The following is a 24193-nucleotide window of genomic DNA, read 5'->3' as shown; positions in this document are numbered from 1 at the left end:
AATAATCATAATTGGTAGTTATCAGGCAATTTATGAGGTCTCTTCATTTCCTCATAGGTAGTCTGGATGCTTAGCTTAAAACTTTATATTTTATTGCATTGAACCCAAGCCTTAATTCATCCTACCATTGAACTTCACAAATGTAATTAAAACATTTAAGTGGTAGTTTTACTAAATTCCCTACCAAATCACTAGGCAGGACACAATCTTACTGGGAGAAGGACTGCATATGTGAGATCTGAATCACTCTGGATACCCATACATCCTTTGACTGATTTTGCTAGGAACCATGGGGTTTTGTTTCCATGATAGAAATATCTCTGCTTGAAAGAATTCTCTGGGCCCAGAGACAAAAGCTATTCTGTGGACACAGATCCTTGTCTTAGATTTTTTAGAAGGAGTACTCAAAAGCACAACTTGTAGTAAAGTGAGTGCAGGTTTAATCCTGCACATGTAGGGTGCGCAAAAACTGTGAAACAAGTTATTTGTAACTGAAATAGTTATTTTCCTTATTTATTTTTAAACCTTGATCCTATTCCCACTGAAGAATAGAATTTCACCAGTAACATTTCTGTTACTTTAATTCACAAATGCACTTAGTGAAAACCAGCTGTTTCCCAAAGGTATGAATCAGCAATTTTCCCTTTTTTTGTCTGTAGGAGCTTAAAAAAATGGCTCTTCATTCCTCAATTTACCCAGCTCCTGCAATGAAAAATGTAATTATGATTTGTTGAGAATCTGTCTTCCTTGTAACAGTTTTCATTCTTTAAATGAAAATAAAAACAAATGCAGTTCAGTTGCCAGTAATTCCCCTTGATTTCTTTCCCAGTGTTAGACACTGTCAAGTGCTGCAGCAATGTGTGATGCTTCCCTGCTGTTGTTTTTCTGTAGGACCAAAAGTCTTCCATAATTCATCCACTTACACTATTTTTGAGGTTAATCTTTTTTCTAATTTGACATTCATTGATTTTTTTATTTTTTTTTAGCATGCATAAAATACAATTAGGAACAATCCCTAAAACTGGATTATTGGGTTTCTTTCCTTTAGTTCCTTTTTACTTGTGGAATTTTTTCCCACTGAGTTGCTAGGAAGAACTGATGGCTGGGTACTTGAGACAACAGGGAGATGGCCAAACCTCAGAAGAGGAGGGCGTCTGGTGGCATTCCTTTTGGTTTTGGAGTTTCTCTCAGAGGGGCAGAGGTGAGCAGGTAGGGGACGGGGCTGGGGCAGCTGCTGGCGCGTTCTCAGGTTCGGAGAAGGATGGCCAAAGCCACTGCTTGGGAAACAGAATTCACTGCCACCACCATAATCAAGCCTGGAGCTGCTGCTGCTTCTGTGGGGTGAGAGAGGCCACTGAACAGGACCTTATTATCACCTTCCTCACTAAAAGAGGGGACCTATCACCATGTGCTTGTGTGCCTGGGAATCCTGAGCTCGCCTCTCCCTGCCCTGCTCAGAGCCAGGCCGCCACTGCCCTGCCCTTCCTGCTTCTTCGGCACTCTCTGGATTCCTCTGTGCTGCAGCCCCACACTCTCTGCCCTGCCAGGACATCCTGCAATTGCAGTTACCGCTGCAGAGCTTCTGATACATCTCATCCACCAGCCCGGGATTTTTGCTCTGCCCTGCCGTTCCAGCTTGGTGCCCCTCGGAGTCCTGTGGCGGCCCCGGGATCGACTGCCCACCGGGAGCCAGCAGCGCCCCTGCCGGCTGTGACCGTAACCGCGCCCAAGGGGCAAGGGCCGCAGCCGAGGGAAGGCTGGGACTGACTGCGTTTGTGGCTCTGGTTGTTGTTAGTGCCATAGTTGTCGTTGTTTTTTGCCTTGTTATACATGCTAGTAAAGAACTGTTCTTCCTAGTCTCATATCTTTGCCTGAGAGCCCCTTACTTTCAAAATTATAACAATTTGGAAGGAGAAGGTTTATATTTTCCATTCCAACAGAGGCTACTGCCTTCTCCAGCGGACATCTGCCTTTCAAACCGAGACAATATGGAAACATATATTTTACATCTTATCTATTTTCTTTTTTTCTTGGACTTTTTTTTTTTTCAAGGATTGCTTTACATTACCTCTGAATAATGTTTAATTTTCAGAAGTGTAATTCACCTGGATCACATCCCGTAAGCAATTTTTTTCTTCTCTCAGCTTTCAGGCCCTTATGACCAGTCTCTCAGATACAACACCAGCAGATCTTCTGCACCACTAAATTCTCACATTTGGCTTCATAACATCTCCTATCTTGCAATAGGAATGATAGAGGCTGATTTGGTGCATGAAAGCAAGCTGGTAATTAATGTGCAGGTGGTGAAGTAAAGCAGTGTCTCTTGCACCTTGATCCTGAAAATCAGTACCTTTTCCCCCATGGGAATAAGGTGTGGCTGGCAGCTTTACTCAGGTGTAGAGATGGTGCACAGGCATTGCCTGTGTGCAGAGCAGAAATTGCCCTATCAGTCATCAGACCTCCAGGGACTGTGAATTAGTGAGATGAGGAAAAAGGACATTTTGCTATCATATTTACATGAAAATAAGAGTAACTGAGGGAACTCTAGGAGAGGTCTTCACTGAAGCAGAACTGAAGCAATGACTGTGGCAAATGATGGCATTGCCATTTGAGTATTATTTATACCCTATTTACCCCTGTCTTCAAACGCACACTTCAGAGTGAATAAAGACTAACTATGCCACTACATTTTTTTTTCAGAAATGTTGCCTGACATGTTATCTAGGATTTGTATTTTATTATACAGTAATTTTTAATACATTTATCTAATGATTAAAGACAAAACGTGCAGTCATCTTTATCCTTGCTGTTCCATTGGTTTGTTTTTTTCCCACCCAAGAAAAATTACTTTAGAAAACTTATTCCAAATATTCTTGGAGTGTTTCTTGTTTCAAATTGTCAAAACACAATTTCCGTAATAATACTTGTACTTTGTGTGGAAATCTAGTCTGATGTCATCCTGTGAGACAGACAGGTTCATTTGCTGCAGTGTTTGTTTCAATTCCATTATCTGCAGCAGGCAAATAGTTTACACTGTGGATAGTATCCCAGAGCCAAGCAAGGGCTGTCATGTCTGGTGATATTTGACAGTTTGCAGAGATTGCTCAGTGGGCAGGATCTTCTTATAACTAATAAGGCCAGTATGTTCTCAGATTATCAGGTTCACACTTTATAATGATTTCTTCTCAGTTTTTTCTATACCCCAGTGGCAGGCTGGAAAGTTGTTTGATGAGCACTAGCTAAACATATGCAGCACAGCCATTTCTGACACATGCAATTTTAATACATGCTGGCCACTCAGACTGACATAATCCAAAAAAAGGCTTCTATTTGGGGACTTCATATTTTGACTTTCAGTCAAGTGTAAAATGGAAGTTCTTCTATGTGATGGAATATTGCTGTCTTGCACTGACATGGAGAGCCAAAGTGTCCTTGTAGTCAGTTCACGACATTTCTTAGCAGTCCTCTGCACTGAATTTCTGTGGAAACACATACCAGAAATTAATTGCTCACTCAGTGTGGCATTTTGCTTTCTGCTGCTAGGCCACAACTAATATTCTGAACCTGCCATAACAGTGGTAAACAGCCTTTCCATGACTTCCTCTCTACTTATCAGTGACTTAGTTTTCACTGCTTTTCATTTTCACTGTGTCAATCCTGGTAATCCCAGTGGTCAAAATGACCAATTATTGACATGGCAGCAAAGGCACTTCAGCTGTTTTGGTTTAGAGCTTAGCTTTGGTTTTAGCTTAGCTTATATCTAGGCTTGTTAACAGCCTCATAATTAGATTTCTTTCTAAACTTATCCTGGATTCTATAAAAGATCCCAGAAGCTTAAAACCAAGCAGTCAGTCTGCTGGAATTGCAACCATGTCCTTAATCCTGTATGGTTTTTAACTGCCATATTTTTTTCTGTGCTGCTCCCTTATCTTTGCTTTCATTCATGGAGTTCTGGAGACTGAGGGTTGTGCTTTAGCTCAGATCATGCATTGGTTTCCACCATTTTGATGCACTCCACCTTCCTATGCAGTAAAAATTGGTAAGTGTAAGCATTTCCACTCCTCATGGGATTCCAGGGAAAGGAAATAGGCTGAGTGCAGCAGAGTGTGATGAAAGGAGAAAAAGAGAATATTGTTCAGTTGAAATGGCTTTCTCCCTTCCTTGTCTCATCAGCAGCTCTTCATCATACGTGAGTTGTGCAGTTTCCTCCAGTCAGTGTGTCCAGAGCCAGCTGTGCAGCAATTACAGTAAATGGCTGCTGTGTGCTTTGGGAGATGTTTCCACGAGGATTTGGTGCAATATGAGGCAAGAACTCTGCCACAGGTGACAGCAGCTCATGTCACAACATTCAAAAGAGGATGTGCCCTTGACACATGAGAGTGGTGAAGTGCTGAGGCATTACACTTTGTAGCCTGTGCAAGGACTAGTCAGCCTTCAGCTTGACCTATTTAACCCATGCTAAGAGCACATTATGTAACAGCTCCTGCTGTGGCTACTGCAGCCTCAGGACTGAAGCAGCGTCCATTGTTCTCGTGCTTCCAGCTTGTGAGGGCTAATGAACTGAATCTATTGCCCTCCTGAAAAAAGATTATATTCATTTATATGCATGCACCTCATGTTCTATAGAAATCCAGACATAAAGGTGCATAAGAACCTCTGTCTACAAAATTTTACCTTTGGGAATGTAAAGCCATGTATTTATAGAAGTCTAAGTAATCATTAAATAATCCCCATTTACTAGACAAAGTAATGCAAGGAAGGCAACAATAAAATGTAAATAACATGTATTTTGAAATACATAGTCATTGTATATAGCTGTGAAAAATAACAAATCACAATATACTTTATATCTGAAGCACAGTAATAAACCCAAGCAAATGGTTTCCATCTCAACAGTTTTGCAAGACAAACAGAGATGGAAGATTTGGGGATCTTTAAGTAACTGTAATCTTTTTTAATAAAGTTGCTTCCCAAAAAAATTGTTCAATGAAACAAAGGCTGATCTTAAACTTTTGAAATAAAATAGAATAAACCTGCTAAAATTTTCTAATTTTCCAACTGGTTCTAATTTTCCAACCAGTATTATGTAGCCTTAAACTTCTCCCAGTTTGATTTATAAGACTTAATATTTAGCTGCCAGAAAAATAATTTAATTCTGTGCAATTCTTGCTAAATAAACCAATTTTATTTTTCTGGGATTGCGGCTCCTGAAGGCAACTCCCTGTCCTGCAGAACTAAAGCTGATGAGCAATTTCTAATCTATGCAGAGCCAGACTTAATTTCCTTGACATCAAACATGGCTACTTCCTTCTGCTTGGAGTTTCTCCAAGTTAGGCCATTCATAATTGTTGTTCTCACCACTCATAAATACAGGTACGGACAAATCAAGTGCTAAAGACCCCCCAGCTTATTTTGAAATCCTGAGCAGGATTTTACATAGAGAAACTACTGCAGAAGTGATATAAATACAGAAACAAGCACTGGGGCAACACAGAGGCACTCTGCAGTCCCACTGAACTATTTGTACCATAACATTCTACTACTGTGTAGAACACTCAGGGAGCCATATGCTGACTGACAAAGTGGGAGCATATCCAGAGAGGGCAAATCTCTGGTCTCCATTAACAGTTCCATGTCTACTCCATTTATTGCTAAACTATCTCTGGCTAATAAAGAAGAACACAGCGCCTCTTTCTTCAAAATCTGGCTTTGGAAATTGTCCCCTATGCCTCCTTTCTTCCACAAGGATCTTCATCATATGATTTTCTGGTTGCATTCCATCTTTGTTAGAAAAATATCTTACTTCTCTCCTGCCTATTGTTGAACCTGCAGCACAGTCTGGAATGTGGGCACCAGAAGGGGACAATTATGCTGATCAGATTTATCCAGAAAACATTCACTGGCAAGATTTTTTAATCAACCCTCTTACATATATTTGCATACAGAAGGCTTTTGGTACACAGCTGATATTCTGAAGTGGGAGATCATATTTAGTTGCTTATCAGTTTCACTGACTATGCTTGGGGTTGTGAATTTCCAACACTTAGTTCCTGTTTCTTGGCGTGACTGATTCACATCCTCTGTTTCTGGGTGTTTATTTTATTGCACTTAGGAAATTTTCTCCTCTTTACCAAATAATTAGCCTGCTATTTATTTCCTGTTTGTTTAGAACTTCATTCACCTTTGCATGTATGTTTTATGCACAAATATTTGATAGATTTTTTTCCCCATTTTTTATTTCTCACTGGATCATTGATATTAACTTAAAAGTCTCACACAGAAATCTGCATGTATATCAGGGTAAGAGGCTAATCTCTTATGTCTTTTTTATAATACATATCTCCCCTTGTCATGAGACTAAAGGAGACCTGCTGAATGAGAATATTTAAGTCCATTTTTGCAACTCTTTTGAAAATATTTGATTGCATATTTTCAAGATAAAAATTAAATTTTAGAATAATAATGCATATAGAGATGATTATGTATATACCTGTCCATGTATTTGCTATATAGGGACAAAGTGATTACTAAAGGGCTTTTTTTAAAAGCTGGATCACACCAACAGAATTTATATTTATGAGTTTTTATTAGAGATTGGATGGCCTACATTTACAGCACTGTCTTATAAACTGATATCTGACTTTCTGAAATGTTTCACAGTGTTATTTGAAACCATCTAAACTCTTTTATCTTAGAATGCAAGAGCTCCTATGTCCAATTGAAAATCATTTTGAAAGTGCATTTAATAAGGTAACCTGTCTTGATCAGTGATTATTAAGTGTTGCACAACATCACTCAGATGTTGTATATCAATTCATGACAGAATATGAATGTGTAATGTAATAGTTTAGTATAATAGTCTATCAGATGTGATGCTAAAAAATTAATTAAAATTATTCCAAAAAGGAATAATTTTACATAGGTACAAATTACTAGTGGATTTTAAGAAGATATCATACAATGCTGAAGTGGTACCTGAACTAAATGTTGCATTTTTAGTAGAATTAATAAAATAATTTAAGACTGCCTTAAAAACATTGTAACTGGGTTGTAAGCAGTTTATTGCTATTGTATTTGTATGAAATATCATATGTGCCTATGAACAAATAATAAATTGGTTTTTATGCACAGTTCAACAAACACAACATAGATTGCAAGCAGTACCAGAGGAGCTCTATTACCATCTTATATCAGTTTCTCAAAATGCAACACTGAGAATGCAAATTTCCAACTCAAAAGCACTGGGGAGGCTTCCACCAGTCTGCCTCTGGGATGGGGAACTTTTGTAGAAGGGATGTCCATCTGCAAAATGAGTTGTTCCTAAATTGTTCCTCTTCAGCTGCTGGTGTTCTCTGTAAAAGTGTTACAGTGAAGAAGGAAATGCATGCTTTGCTTGATAAAATTCAGTTCCTTTTAATTCTTGTTTTCTGTAGTTTCAGTTCTGAGACAAACAACAAGCATGGGAATGTTCAAGTCAGAAAGCACAGACTTCAAATTTAAAATATGAGTGTTGAAGCTAATGTAACGAGGTAATTGGTGTGCCTTGGGTGGACTTCCAATCCAGTATTCAGTTGTCAGTCATACCTTCAGACTGGTTGATATTTATTCATATATGATGTCTCAACTCGTGTCAGCTGTTCTATGATGTTAGTGGAAATTTTCACACAAACTGAGCAAAATGAGCATGTGAAATCTGGGATTTTAGATAATCACCACACTTAAAATAGAAATGTCTTCTCTCCAATTAGACCAAGTCTGCCCAGTAGACACCATGGGAATGGGGAGATCTCTGAGCTAACTTTAATTTAAAGTACTATCACCACGATAGCATGAATTTCTACACAGACTGATTCTTCTTCTTCTTGTGTGAGCAAATTAGTTTGAGTGTGCTCGGTATGTGAGCTAAATAGTTTAAAGCTTGTCCGTTTTTCCCATTATTGAACTATGGTCTTGAATACAGCTACTTTCCAATTAGAGAGGTAAAATCATATATTGGTTATGAAAAATTCTCCAGGAGTCTGAATGTTTTAAAATTTCTGTGCCATGTAAACCTGACTTCCATTTAAAATAATGTTGATCAGACACGATGGTAGCTCTATAAATTTGGATACAGCTATTGACCAAAGAACTGGAAACAAATCATCCAGCTCACACAGGATTTATGTAGGATCTTATAGTGGTTAGTTACTTCTCTGTAAGTAATTTTTCACTGCAATGTTTCTGTATGGAAAATGTAACTAGTGAAGCAGTGAAAATCATCAGGATAGGTTTTAATTTATAGCTTCTATACTGTTACTGAGGTTGAGAAACTTTTATTATTACAAGAAAAGATGGCTTTTAAAATGCTTTAAAGTCCCTTAGCTTGTTTGGGTTGCTATGAAATTATAGACGCAGAGTAAAGTAGATATTTCAGTGTGGGATTATCAGAAAAAAAAAAAAAGCTGTGAACCCTCATTTCTCAACAAGCACACACATTACTGCCTGCCATCAAATCTCTTCTCACTCATTCATCCCAACTCCTTTTGTGCAATTTGACCTTCTCTGGGATTATTCCTCCCTTCTGACTAATCTTAGTCACTCAGCATTTATCCCAGATGATCTCAGTTCCTTTGGAAAAGCAGTGTTGGAAACATTATGAAGGGAAGAGTCCAGCTCCATAAATCACCATTGCTGGAAACACATCCTTGAAAACAAGGACTAGCTTGCAAGTTGTGTGGTGCTGAAGAGAAAAAATGCTTGATTAATGTGGTCTAAGTCAGATCAGAATTAAAATGAAGTAACTCCAAATAATTAACCAACAGCCAGAGAACTATGCATCCTAGACCAATATCAGCAATACAACTGAAAAAAATGCACTAATGGACATTTTAAAAATGTTATCAAACACCTAAAATTTTCTCATCACTCTGATATCACTATTCTCATGAAGTTCTAACCTCACCACTGTCTTATACATGTGGCATCCCCAGATGTCCTTTGTCTCACACCTCTGGGCACCTGGATTTGAAGAATGTACACCTTCCCTGGGAGCGCCCCTTCCCCTATTTAAACAACAGTGTTCGAGATACAAGTTTATTGTTATGTGTGCACTGTTCCCTCTGCTAATGCAGGTCATGGAGAAAGCTGTCCATGAGGTCACATAAGAGCACCCCACATGTGGGTGTCTACACGTTGCCCTTGAGCTGTTCATCCTCTAGTTGAATGGATACAAGCTCCTTGTGGGTCTGATTGGTGGTCTCCCTCCAAGCAGAATTTTATGTCAGAATTTTTTATGCTTCTTGGGTGCTTCTTCTAAACTTCTTGTTTTCCCGGGTCTCCCTGCCATGCAGTGCTTTAAAGATGGCTGTATTAAACAAACTGCATTATTGGGAATTTCCTTGTGGTGTTACCAGGTGGGTTTTTTTGGCAAATATTCTCTCAGTGCACAATTTGGGACAATCCATTCAGACAGGCCATTTATAATCACATTCTTTCCATTGTCTGTTCCAATGTGGATTTACTCCCTCACAGTGTGAGAAAGAGGAAAAGGAAGTGAATTACTTAGTGAATGGATAGACATGTGCAAATGAGAGACACAAACTGGCACTTATTGAAAGAGGATGATGAGTAAATTTTGAAGTGCTGTTTCCCCATTTCCTTAAAAAGGTGGGCGCATTTTCCACATTGTGGAAAGAAAGAGATTCAGGTCTTAGTGAGGACAGAAGCCTCATCTTTTACTTTTTCTGCCATCTGTTTTATCTGCCCATATCAGATATTAAACAGCAAAGTATGAAGAACAACTGCAAAAGAGGTTTTTTTCCTAGTGACCAGGTACTTAGCACAATCTTCACTAGGTATGAGGTTATTTCTCAGTCTCTCTCTCCCTGAGATATAAGCAAACCAGCCTGGCTAAAGCCCACAGAAGGTAGAAGGCTGTTCTTATTCATAGCTTTACTAAGACATACACACCTGAATTAGAGGAACCTTCATTTTGTCACAGTATATCTGGGTCGTGTCATATAAGTCAAATATAATTTAGCCTAATTTTCATTCTATTTCTAAGTTAATTTGTTAGTAAACAAATTTGTGAAAGAAATTTTCTGCATACTGAGATTGAGAGATACTTCAGTATCTTACTAAAATTGAGGGCCCTAGATCTTACCTGTATCAAACACAATAATTTTGCTTAACCACATAAACAGTCATATTGTTTGGGGACAAGAAAGGCCTCAGATTCTCCCAGGGTTACATTGCCACAACCAAATATCTGCAACGAGGGTCCTACAGATCCTTTCATTATAGAGCTATAGCTTAATAAATGTACCTCTGTAAAGGCAGAGATCTTTTGTGAATATCCCATCTCCAAATGAACATAGCATCTAAATATGCCTCAATACATTCTTCTTTTTTCCTTCAGTACATCTTGTTGGGGCAACAAAATAATGCAAATTTGTTAGCAAATTTTAAGTGAGTTTTCAGCACTTGATGACAGACCATTACCTGGCAGAGAGCCATCCTAACTTTTAGAAAGTACTTTTCTGATTTTTCCTTGCACCAACTAAATAGGTCATTATACAACTTCAATACTATTACAGGAATGTATTTCTACCTGAGAAATAAAAGACCTGACCTCTAAGGCAAGAGAAGGTATTGTTTTCAGCATTCATAGTTTTGTAAGTAGACCTGCCGCCAAGTATTTTGGAATGCAATCATGGCAGATCACATAAATAACTCAAAACTCCTTAACTCCTTAACCATGTACATGCATTACTAGTGGAACTGCTATAGAAGATATCATAAAAAAAAAAACAAACCAATGCAGGTTATGTAACACGATTGCTCTAACTAAATGCATTTTCAAGTGTGACTCTTCTGTGTTTATCTTTTTATGATTAAATAGGAATAGCAGATGAATTATATGAGGAAAAAGAGAACAGAAAATCACTGACCTTCTATTGATTGATGTCCCTGCCACTTTCTGCTCTATGACAGATAAAATAGCTTTTGATTTGATCTACATAAAATATTGTTAAACATTCCAAATGTTCAGCATTAGCACTGAGCAATAATTGGAAATTATTTTACTTGAAAAAATTGCAGAAATAAAATTTTAATTTAAAAGATAATTTAGGGATGAAGACAGCAATATATGAAAAATTAGACTCCACTGAACTTGTGGAAGAAAGAAATTGACCTGTTAGAAAAACTTAGAAATAAATGGTCCACTGGACTAAACTTAAGGTAAGACATGAGTTACAAAACAAAAATATCCCACAACACCAAATACTAATGATATGCTAACATTTTTTATATCCAATATATCCAGGCTTTCATAAGAAACAGCATGAATAAATTGTCAGCCTTCCACAGCAGATGGAGGTACTTGCAGAGATATTTCTGAAATAAAATTCTAGTAGGCTGTGAATAAGTGATTTATAAAGTAAATATAAGAAAATATCATTAATTGATGACTTAAATTCTTCAGGTTGTTAGATAAAATACCCATTGCCATGGACTGACTCGCATAGAGAATAATCAAGAACAACCTCAGGCTGTTGTCAGAGATGATAATATCACCAAAAAAAAAGGCAGCTCAGCAAGTTCTTTGCTTTTCCTTCACTGGCGAAGCAGTCTGGGGAGAATCCCACACCTGATGCACTTTTTTTGTAATAGGTCAGAGGAGCTGGATTAGTTTGAAACAAATATGCAGAGTAAGAGACCTAACAGATTTTTGTGTGAGAAATTAGAAAATCAGTAGGATTGGATAATATTCACCAAGACAGTGCTCATATGTGAAATTGCAGAGCAGTTGGCCAAGAGTGTAACCTGTCATGATGAGCAACAACTGTGTCAGCATATTGGTGAGCTCCCAGTATAATTCCCAGGCACAGAAAGTACTCTAGAGGAAATCTTAAACACTGCATCCTGGTAAGTCTGACTTCTGTCTCTGGTTAGATGATATAGTCTATTATAAACAGTATGGCAACAGAATGCATGGATAAAATGGTTTCTGGGAAAAGGGGCATCACAGCTGAGTTTACAGAAAGAAATCTACTGGAGTTTTTCAGAAGTGCCGCAGAATGTGAACAAGGAGGAACCGCGTACACAGTATATTTGGATTTTCAATAAGCCTTTGACAAGTTTATAGGCTAAAAATTATTAAAGACTCTGAGGAGAACATTCAGAAATGGAATTCAAGAATTCACACTCAGTCGTTCACAAGGCTTATGCATTAATCCATTCCTTGGTACTCTATACATTCCAGCTAGCTCTCAGCAAGACACGTTTGCTGTAGTAGATAATAGATCTAAGTATTTTAAGTCATGTCATGTTGCTTGGTTTCAGGATCCAGCTTGGTCTACTTCTTTATTAGTAGAAGAGGTGTATTCCATGTTTGTGTAGGATCTGAAAATATTTTTAAAAGATAATATGCTGGAAACAGGATCATAATTTTACAAGGCATGCATAGTTAAAGCTTGTCCAAGTACTCTTCCTTGAGGCAGTTCTTGGGATAACTTCTGTGGTAAGTGCCAAGATCTGTACTTTTTGAGTGTTTCAGAAAGCACAGGTAAGGCCTGGCTTTTAACAGGATGTATAGAACAAACACTGAAGAGAGCTATAGACCTAGTCTGACAAAAATTACACCTTGCTTAAATCACAGAATACTCAGATCCCATGCTAATGTCAGGAAACATGACCTCAACCCCATTTTTTACTGCAAGGGGGTGATATTGCCATGGTTTTTGAAGTAAGTGGGACTGATGACTCAGGATTCAGACACTATCCCAAAACTTTAATGATCTATAGCAAAACTCTCTTTAGAGGAATGATGTTGTACATGAGTTCAAAAATCCTCTTCATCCTACAGTTTATGGTATTTTTAAATACCAGTGTGACCTTAGTGTCCTGTGTCCATTCATTACTGCTTAGTAGACTGATGCATGCAAGGTAAATAAATTAGGCATTTTTTTTCCTCAGACATTGACTGAGGTGGTTAGCAAGTGTGTAAAAATCATGACTGCATAGCATAGGTTCATTAGCTTCTTAAACTCCTCACAACTTCTACTTCAGTAGTTATTTAATACAAACATAAAAAGTTCAATAAATTATTGTTAAGACACAGCTATAATCACTACTGTCAATCATTAAAAAAATTGCATAAACTAGCTAAAAATCCTGAAGACTAATTACTTGATAGCTGATTGGCTGAATCTGTTACGACTAAAAAAAAATTCTGACATTTCTTTTGCTACCTGTGAGATGTAAAAAAATAGAGTAAGATGATGCTGTCCTAAGGGCACTATGACCATGTGAGTGACAAATGCTTCATTCAGCACACATATGCAAGGTCTGACATTTTCCCAGTACCAGTAATTATCTATCATTTTTCTTTTATGCTTTAACAGCTCCTTAAATATGTCAGGACTAGACATGCTTACCCTGAGAGAACATTTCTCTGAATTGATGGATATAAAACATGTACAACACACTGACACTTGAAACTTCACAGATTTCCTAAAGCAACAAAGCTGTTAAAGGTAGGGCAAAGTTGATTAAGTGCAGAGTCATTTAACTTTTAATGATGTCATATTGATACCCCGCATAATTGTTGCTATATTCAGTGGCTGTCTTTGTAAGTGCTCCTTCATTATTCAACAGGCCAAGGCACTTTGTGAATGCCATCAAAATCAATTACAGTTTGGCTACTTTGGGGGGGCCAGTGAGGCAAAGAATTAACCTCTAACTAATTTCCAAAGTCATTTACTCACTGATAGCTTAGTACACTTACTAGCACAGGCACTGTATGTTGCGGAGCATTTACAAAAATAGAGTTTGAAATAAGGTATCAGAAGAAAAGGATCTGAAGAGTAACAGGGAAACTGTTGAGGTAATTGTTAATGTGTGAACATTCCAAATAAATTTTGCAGATTGAAGATTTTAGGGAAAGAGTTTATGCATGAGAATTAATCCGCTAGACACCTTTTCATTCACTTTTAAAAAGTCAGCACACTGGTTGTCTTAGCTGAAAACATTCATAATTATTTACAAGACATGGTCATCCAATTATCTAATTGAATCCATTACTGTAGAATATCATAATGAGACTAATTAAAGTTACAGTATGGAAGGAAATAGATTGTGAATTAGAGAATTGCTCAAAAGATGCTTGCTTCCACCAAGCTTCAAAGGGCTTTCTTAGGCAAACATTTAATTCACCTTAATGCAAGCATCTTAGAGAAAGGGCAAAATGATAATCTGAAAAGGCAATCTTCTTTTTCCTCCCTGAAGAAGCTGACTATACAATCTGTGGAACATCTATGACATTTAGAAAAATGACTGTAATACTCTTAAGAAATATTTTTTTCATTAAGTTCTTCTATTAGAAACACACCCGAACTCAGGGTCCTACTGTTTCTCTGAGAGAATAAAAGTATGGAACAAATGCTTAGGTTTAGGGTTTGTACAGTGACTATACACTAGAAAAACTCAGTGTAAATACACTGTATATGTGACCTGTACTTTCAAAGAAATGCAAGTTATTTCCACTAACATACAGGCACATTTTCTACATTGAGTCTGGCAAAAACATTGGTGAAGACTGTATGTCAGCAGTAGTATCTAAACTATGAAAATGGGAATTAGCTTTCTCCACAGGAAGTGAAAAAAGAACAGGGTGGGAACAAATATCTGTGCAGTAAAAAATGCACCTGCTGTTTTGTGGTCAATGATGACTGAATGAAAACATGAGTTTTCATGCTGTGAACAATGTTGCCACAGCAACTAGCCTGAGACCCCTTCTCAGCAGCCACTGCTTGCACCATGAAAAAAAGCTAAAAAGATCCTATAGTCTGTAATTGCTCTCAGAATCACTGTACTGAGGCTCTCTTATGCTCCTTTTATGATCTTCCTGGTGGAATCATCCTGACTATCAAACATAACATATGAGTTTTGGTGCAAATTTTTCTTGAAACACAAAGAGATGGCATCTCAAGCATTTCTGGGTACAGAAATAGATGAAGGCTAGCTGCTTCAGACTGAACACCACAATGCCATATTTCAGCACATGCAAATCCTTTATAATGCACTATGTACAAATTTCCATGCAGTCAGTTTCCCACAAACTGGCCACCCCTTGCAGCTCTTGAAAAGCACAGTGGCCTTCAGAAAGAATGGCATGCCCAAATGTTCCAGTGCTTCTGATGCACATATCAAAGTGTAGTCCACTGTATAGGGTTTAGGAATAATACAGTCAGAGAAAATATTATTCCATAATACTGCAAGATCCCATCCATCACCATGGAATCTTCATGAACACTAGTCAGTCTGAGTATGTGTGATGCCTGCATGTTTCAGAATGACAGTAACTTCCCCTTTGAACAATCTGCCACCTATGCTCAATTTCATGATACAAACATCAGCAACATGCTGATGTTTTCTACCATTCTCTTCTTGCTGTGGTAACTTATGCAGTACAGAGCCTCTGAACATATTCTACACTCCTGCTAGCGTCCCCTGGCTTTATTTCCACATGCTGAAACATCAAAGTTTCTTATCGTCAGCTATAAAGTTAATGGAAGAGTGGTATCAAATACATATTTGGAAATGCACCACTGTTACAATGTCCAGAGATGACAAACAAATAAAAATGCTTGTTACAAGTAGTAAATACAAAATCAATTGGGTTGTGGAAAAGCAAACTTTTTTTTTAAAATAAAGAAACATTTCCTATTTGTCTTCTTTGAAAACAAGTAAAATATATCTATATTTATTTGTGTGGTTGGCAGCCATATTATGTGAATAGCAAATGTGTATACAAATAAATTATTAGAGACATGCTTGGTCTAATAGATTTTCTAAAAATAGTAAAAACTTTGGTTTCAACATCATAGGAAGACTTATAGAACTGGAATCTTATAGCTGGAACCAAATAATTGCATCACTTAGACTTTAATTCTTTGTCTTTGTTTCATACCATTATGACAGAAGTTTTGATAGTTCTTTTACCAGGATTTAAGCATCCTTATGGCCTTCAGAGGGTTTGAAGGGGGGGACATGTACCATATATGTTCTACAGAGTTTGTAACATAAACTTCAAAATAACAAAACAGAGTGTTTAACATCAGTTAAAAACATGAGTTTCAACTAGGTGAGCAACACTGATTTGCATTACACTCACCTAAAGGTAACACTCACAGCTTACATTGATGAACATAAAATCAACACCACAAGAAAATAAATTACAGATGCTGGAAAAATGCCTGTCTTTGGCATAAAATACATAGCCAAATTTCACAGAGGCATTTGATGTGGTAAAAGTAGGATGTGGTGGAATTTGGAGTGAGATTTTCATATTTATATCTAATTAACTATAATTTATAATTATACAATTATATTTAATTTTATAATAGTGTATATGTGTATATATATATATTTAATCAATAGGAAAATACATGATCAGAGAAGGAGAAAGACTTTGTAATTCCTTAACAAGGGCAGTTACCTCTGGGTTAGGGTTACGCCTAGAGTTAGGGTTCAGAAAACCACAAAGCCCAGATCTCCAGGGACTCTGCAGCTACAAAATGCATGCCAAGGGAAACATAGAACTGCCACTACATGGCTTTCTTATGTGCTGGTTTTGCATTAATTGATTTTTGATGGGGAGTGAAGGAGCCAGCCATGGAAGTGATTTTTTAAGAGAAGCTGCTAAGAGCTTCCTCCATGCCTGGCAAAACCAATTGCTGGCTCACTCTGAGAACAGGCATGCTGATAAGCCAATTAAAGAGCTGAACACACCTCTGTGAGATTCACATTTTAAAACAAAAAAGCCTGGGAAAACCCCTCTTGTTCCCAGCTTTGAAATCGGTGACTGGGCTGGCCAGGCCATGCCCCGCAGCCCAGCGAGGCCGGCTGGGGCCGGGCCCTGCTCTGTTCCAGCGCTGCTTGCGGCTGGCGGGCTCTGCCAAGGCCCAGGCTGGGCCAGCCCTGCTGAGCCCCGGGCTGGATGCGGCACAGCTGAAATTCTGTTGCTGCTGAGTTTTGCCTGCAGCTGCCAGGAAGGGGGAAGGGAAGCCATCACCATGCTGCCAATAAGGCCTAGCCTGGCTGCTGAGATCTTTGCCACTTCCTTCCCTCCCCCAGTGTGGCCATGGAAGAATCCTCCACTGTAAACAGCTCCGGCCAGTGCCCGACAGAGATCACATGGCCATCCACAGGCCTGGCCGAGATATTAACTCTTTTACTGTACAGATGAAACTTGCAGACATCAATCCTCTCTCAAGTGAGAGAAAAGAAAAAGGTGAAGACCTGTAGAGAAACAACATGAAGACAGCAAGGTCGGTAAACGAGTGAAATCCCAGATGGGAGGAGAATGACGACATGTCTTAGTTTTGGGCTGAAATTCTATTGTAAGGCCATGGTGATGGATTATGATACACTGGAATATCTCTGCAATTCATGGAAAGCATGGGGGATAGAGCATTCAAACTGTAGACGTGAGCAAAGGCACTCAATGCTGAAGTAATCAGATGTTGAAGTAGCTGTGATCCGAATGAGAAGCTTGAACAGAGAGAGACAAAAGTTATGAAGACCCTTTGCTCCTAGGGTAGAAGAAAACCTCTGATCTCAGAAATGAAGATGGTGATAGGGATAGATAAAGAGAACCTTTGCTTTTGAGCAACTCATCCTTAAAATAGTACCCCATAAATTGACATGGCCCATGAAAGCAGCTGTGGGAAGGCTGAAAGGCATAGGTGGGACTTTTGTGCTGTGAACAGATTTTCCTTTCCTGAGTGGCTGATTTGCTGTGACATTGAAGCCCAAGAGAACCGTTTCTTGTGGAGAAGTCTCCATGGCATGGCATGAGAGACTCCTCTCCCTAAGTGAAGCAAAGTGAAGAAAGGCTATTTTAGAGGTGGCAAACTGACTGAAAGTCCCAGGTTTTGTCTGTTACGTTGTCAGTGGGAAAGAAAAGAGGGTGTGGGGGGAAGGAGAACTGTTGTGAAAGTCTATTCTGATTTCTTATTATTTTTCTTTCAATTCTGTGAATAAAGTTTTCTTTATACTATTTGAAGTTTGAGCCTGCTTTGCTCTCCTCCTAATTCTTATCTTGCAGCAGAAAATAAGTAAATAGTTCTAGTAGGTGCACTGGCATTTAACTAGCATAGACCTACTACATTTAATTAGTGCGTTGGCCAGGAAACTCAGATTGGTGAACAAAAACCACTACAACACCAAAAAAGTATACTGTAATTTGAGTAGTGGTTCAAAGACAGTTGATGTAAGGTAATTCTAAATGAAAGAACATTGTTTTAGATGAACTCTCGTGTACCTCTGAAATTTGTAATAGGTCCATTCTCATTTAGTGGTTCTATACTTATGCTCAAAGAGGAGAAAAGACAGCATACTAATCATTGTTGCAGGTAATAATTAACTAAGCAAACTTGTGAGTACAGTGGAGGGGAAAATACATAAAGGAATATTATCCATTTAGTAGTACTTGTGAAATAGTGTAGAAGATATAATTCCCCTAGGGATTCTCCATAGGAATAATATTGATAATAAAACCAAAATAAAATTTCACTTCCTAGGGAAAGTTAAACAAAAAGGATTTTGAAGCTAATGAGGTAGCAAATATGGTGTTCAAGATGTTTGGCTAACACTTTCCCACTGAGAATTCAGCTCAGATTTCAGCTGCCTAAGGGGCCTTGATCTTCTCACATCCTTGCTCCTGCACCTTTTTTCCTAAAACTGAGATTGTTAGTGACAGACATCCTTCCCCAAGCAAAGTTTGTTATACCTTTCCTGCTACATTTATGTGAAATACTCACTCTTCTCCAGGTACTGAAACACAAGTCCTTAGTAGACTGACAAAATATATCCAATTGACCTCTGGCATGTCTTGCACTGTTGCTTTGCCCAGTGTTTTCCCTTGAAACACAAGAACTACTTCTGGAAGAAGTTAAAATCATTTGTTTTGACAATGTAAAATTAGGGATCTGGCTGTCTTCACCTGTTGACTGACTTAGTCCTTAACTAAACTATTCTCCAGTGATTAGCTTACTCTGAGGAAAAACCATTATCTTCTGCCTGGAAGGACTGTGTTCAAATAAGTCATAGTTTAAGTACATTGAATCATACATTTCATATAAAATTTACTAATCTCCCAGTCACATGCTACTCAGCCATACAAAAAAGATTAATGCCTTTGGTTCATTAGTGATTCTTGTATCAAATGTGAACCCATATCCCATCTCTGATTGTTGCCATGAAACTAATCTTCAGTGCAAGTCACTTCAATTCACACATTCTGAATTAAACCCTCCAGACAGATATTGCTACCAGGTAGGCCAAAGCTAACTCAAATAAATCTAATGTGTAAGTTACCCTACTCTCACATTTTTCAGGTCCAAATGGAGGTGGTGTGTTTTCTATCACATTTTCTGAAATTCTATCTGACTTGTAAACAAATATCTACCTTGGAAAGCTCCCTACCTGGTTGAGAGTCTGGAAATACACTTTCTCTGTTGTGGTTTAAAATCCTTCATGCCCTCTGACACTTCTACTCTGGCTAATATAGTCCACATTTTACCTAGAAGTAGTCTTTTTAAAATTCAGATCAATACATTGATTGCCTAGCTCTGACCTGTACTCTATTAAAATTTGATAAATATTTCAGTCAGCAGCTGCAATCAGCAAAGTGCACTGAAATTAATACCTGAAAATATCTGGAAATATGTATAACAAATCGTAAGTTATACAGAGAAATAAAATTTGTATTCATGGGAAAGAGGAAACTCCAGCTTCCTTTTGGCAGCTATAACTACTGCGCAGTACATTTCAGCATATTTCAAGAAATAATCTTTTTATATCAACATATTACTTCTGAAGTTTCCTTCTCTGTGTGACCATACTGATACTTAGCTCATGCTATCAAATATAAGACATTTGTTTGTGCTGTTTGAAAAAAAAACAATGCAATATCTGCCTTTAAAACATCTGTGGACAACATAATTTTTGTGTATATTATTTTCCTGCTTCAGGAATTGCGTGCCCAAAAGTACCAACTTCAGTTTCTCAGTCCTTATTTTTAGTTACTTACCTTAGCCCTTACACAAACTGTACATCATTGTGGACATGTGCTTTAACCATAGTTCATTGCTTACATTGCGTACAAATGTAATTTTTTTAGTCTCCTCACTGACAAATATTTTTTCCCTTTCTTGCCTATTAAGTCACTGCAGTGCATGTGAGGGAAATGCACTTGAATAACTTATCTTGTCTCCTGCTCCAGCTACACCATTTTCATTCTGTGGATACTAACTACAGTAGTTTATCTTTAACCAAAAAATCATGGTTCAGTCTACTCCTTGTGGTTTTCTGGTCATGCTTTACATAAAAGCTAATTTATCTAAACCAGTTGTACTTTTACTCACTCAAAAGTGAGCACAGCTAAGATGGCAGTTTAAGGAAAACTCTGTATAAATGTTTATAAATGTGTAAATTTGTCTAGGGTTCTCCATCAGATATTGCTCATTAATAAAGCATAAAAATTATTTGGCATCAAAAATGTCTCACAATATTTCCCCCACTGAGGATAATAAATATATTTTCTTATATTCATGTACATTGTCTTGACTAAAATGTAAGTGAAGGGTTTCTCTTGTCTTGTTTAATTCTCTTTTTCTAAAGTGACCAAACCCAAGAATGTTGTCATACAATACTTGTAATCATAACTCTTTTAATTTCTGCCTTAGGGTAAGTGAAAATTGTTTAAACACGTGGATGATGGGATGAACTGGGTCTTCAGTTCTCCTTCATTGCTAAGATAAGTGTCTCTTGAAAAGCACTGATTGGCTTTTCCTCAGCTCATGAATCCTTCTGAATTCACCTTTATTGACCTATGTCAGATCAGGTCCTCTCACCTTTTCCCAGGAGTTTCAGGTTGTGCTCTGTTTTAAAATGGATTGTGGCTTTGTCTTATGCTTGTTAGAATTTGCCAAGCACCAACAATTGTAAAGGCCTGGTTCAAATCTTCCCCCCAAAGTGTTAATTTCCAGTCTAAGGTTTTGTTCCTAGTATAGTTCAAGATTTATCAAAATCCTGCAGTGACAAAACTCTAAATTGTTGGATTTATTTGTATTCTGTTGATAAAAATATGTAACCCAGAAGTTTCATTTTTAACTAGAGTGCATCACTGTTCACATTTAAATAACAAAAATCTAATTTAAGTCAAGCAGAGAAATGTGAGCAAGAAAAAGTTAATTTGAAAAAGCAGTTGTTTTATAGTATATTATGAAACATGAAACCACCTTCAAATTATCTGTTACTGTACTAACATAAAAGGCTGCTTGAAATTCTTCTACTTATCTTTCTTATTTCCAGGAATTTTTTCTTTGATGAAGCCCAGACTGATGAAAGATCTTCTTTGTTCATGTTAATTTACACGTACTCATAGTAATCTCTACTACTTGGGAGTTATTCTGGTCATAAATTTCTTGTAAATAAATTATTCACTGAAGACAGTATAAATTAGAACATCATAAGAAAACTTGGGTTCCTGTAGACCCTCCCCAAATTGCAGTAGCAACCACAAAGGCTATTTTGATTTCTTGATGTATTGTAACTGCAAAATACTGCTGAATAAATAGGAAAATGAAAGTAGAGGGAGTTATTTCATCAAGTGATTGATGTTTCTGCTTTTACTATAAGTCACAGGAAAGTAGTTTACCACCATCATCCATAGAGCTGCTTTTAAAATTAAAATCTCCTATCGCAGTCAGTATTATGCTTTCCATCCAACCATGGATTTTACCAGGATGCCCTTGTCTCATGTAGAACTTTGCTAAGAAAACAGTTTTCTTTATCCTCTACTCAAGGTAGTACTAAGAAGATGTAATGATTTCAGGTTACTTAGCAACACAGGCAATAAACATCTCTCTTTAAAGATGACAGTCCCCCTTGGTAAGAAACATCCTATCTCAGTTTACTGCACTGGGCTTTGAGGGGCTGGATTCTTTTCTGTAAGACAGTATCCAACAGTCAATGACACTGTGTTAGATATTGAATTTATCATAGGAGAAGAAAAACAAAATAAAACTTTAAAAAGCAAAATGCCTTAATGGCTGGCATTCATTCCAGAGAGGCATTTCCCTAGCTTTTCCGTATTACTATCAAGAAGCTGATGGAATGGTGGTTGAGGAAGCAGGCAGTTGAATGACAGCTTTCAGGTGGGCTATACTGTGAGCTAGTGCTGTCAGCTGTGCCACAGCAGTGTCCAGAGTGGTGCCTCCTGAGGATGCTATCCCACAAAATAGCTGTGCTGGGCCCCTGACCCAGCACTGCAATGAGCATGGAGCAACTTCCCTGCTTGATGTCAAACCACCTCAGTGTTTCTCTGCTGCAAAACCCTGTAAATACTGTGTCATTCCTGATGTGTTATGAACCCACAACACAACTTGAACTCACGTGACTTCCCAGTAACTTGTTTTACAGCCTGTGCCATAGCTTTGTCATTTACTTATGTTGTGTAAACTGTGTTCACATAAATAAACTTGAGCACTAATTGTCAGAAAAATACTGAACAAGAAGTTAAACTAGAACAATGTCTCTTTACTTCTAACATCATCTGTGACAGAAAATATTCCTGTTAAGTTCCAGTTATATGTCAGCAAAAAGTATGGGGACAGTTGAGTTCTGGATCAAATATTTATACCATTTGATCCGAGTTCACTTGGTTTTCTTGGGGCCAAATTCATTTTAATCTGGGACATAGTAATTAGAAATAGGAGGAAACAACAGATCAGAGAAAGATATGTAAAAAGGAAAACCCGTCATTCTTGAGAAAAAAAAATGTGAAAATATCCTCACAGATGCAGTACTCACAATAGTCATCAAGAGAAAACCAGAAGATCCCATTCTTCTAAAGCCCTTTTTGTCTTTGCTATCTGTGATTCAGCTTTGGAATTAATTATGACAGGTTTTATGACTACAATATTTTAAGGCTAAAACAAGAATGGGAGACTGTTCTATCATTTGTATTGCTGAACTCTTTGGTGTCTTATTAATAAAATACTAATGAAACAAAAGTTCTAGTAACTCTAATATCTTCAGACCATAATTGAATATCTACTTTTTCTCTTCTATGTCATGACACTGCAAAAAGAATATGAGTCTGGCCTTGTAACTTTTGCTTGGTTTAATTTGTTTGTTTTTTGGGTTTTTTTTTAATTATAGTGGCTGCAAACAAGCCAACAACAATATAAACTCAACTATTAGGATTTCCATGGTCTATGTCAGAAGTGATGTCATTCTGGAAATAATCCTAGTAAAACTGAACTAGATATTTTCCACACTTCAGCAGCATGGCTGAAGTGACTATCTACAGATAGTCATTCCTACTGATCAAGGATCCCATGCAGCAGCATCAGTGCTGGGCACATATGGAGAAGAAAGAATGCAATTTAACATTCACATTTGGCACTCTCAGTAGGATTCATCTGATTTGCAAAGGAGGCAGACAAGAAATGCAGCCATTAATAAAGATGATTCACTATGGTAGATGATCTTTGAAGCCTATGCTTAAAAACATCAGATCTGCTTATATCCCTGAATTCTGCAACTGTTTTTAAAAATTTTTTGGCAAGTAAGCTATTAAGATGTAACAGTACCCAATAATTCAAATACAATTACACCCCCAAACCTAAATATATTCCCTTGATTCCCTTGATTTGCAGAAAGCTTTCAATAGAAAAAATATTGATGTGCTCTAGATTTAGACTTGTTTGGATAACATCCAGCTCTCTGGATTTCTAGTTAATGATTCCACTGCTCTGTTGGATTAGATTTCACAGGATGAGGTTAAGGATACAAATTGCTTCTTTAAAATACCAGTGGTCCCCAGAAAGAAATGGTTAGGGGTTTATTTTTAGGAAAATTTTTAGATCTCTCAGTAAAAAGAAAGATTTACAAAATACTGAAATTAGGGTTTTAAAGAGAAGTTCAATGGCCTTTGAATAAATAGAAATAAAATGGACCTAAGGAACACCAAGATAGTTTTCTTGCCGTATGTTAATCACAGTACTTAGTGTGATATTCAGTTAATAGTAAGTGGCAGATAAACTTAAATGACTAAGAGATCTGTGGAAAGAAGAATTCTGAAAAATTAACATTGTTCAGAAGACTAAATGGAGATAAGATTTCCCAGATCCATGCTATC

This window comes from Pyrgilauda ruficollis, unplaced genomic scaffold, assembly GCF_017590135.1.
Source record: "Pyrgilauda ruficollis isolate IOZ18807 unplaced genomic scaffold, ASM1759013v1 scaffold27, whole genome shotgun sequence".
Taxonomy (NCBI): domain Eukaryota; kingdom Metazoa; phylum Chordata; class Aves; order Passeriformes; family Passeridae; genus Pyrgilauda; species Pyrgilauda ruficollis.
The sequence above is the reverse complement of the archived record's forward strand: the minus strand, read 5'-3'. Positions refer to the sequence as shown.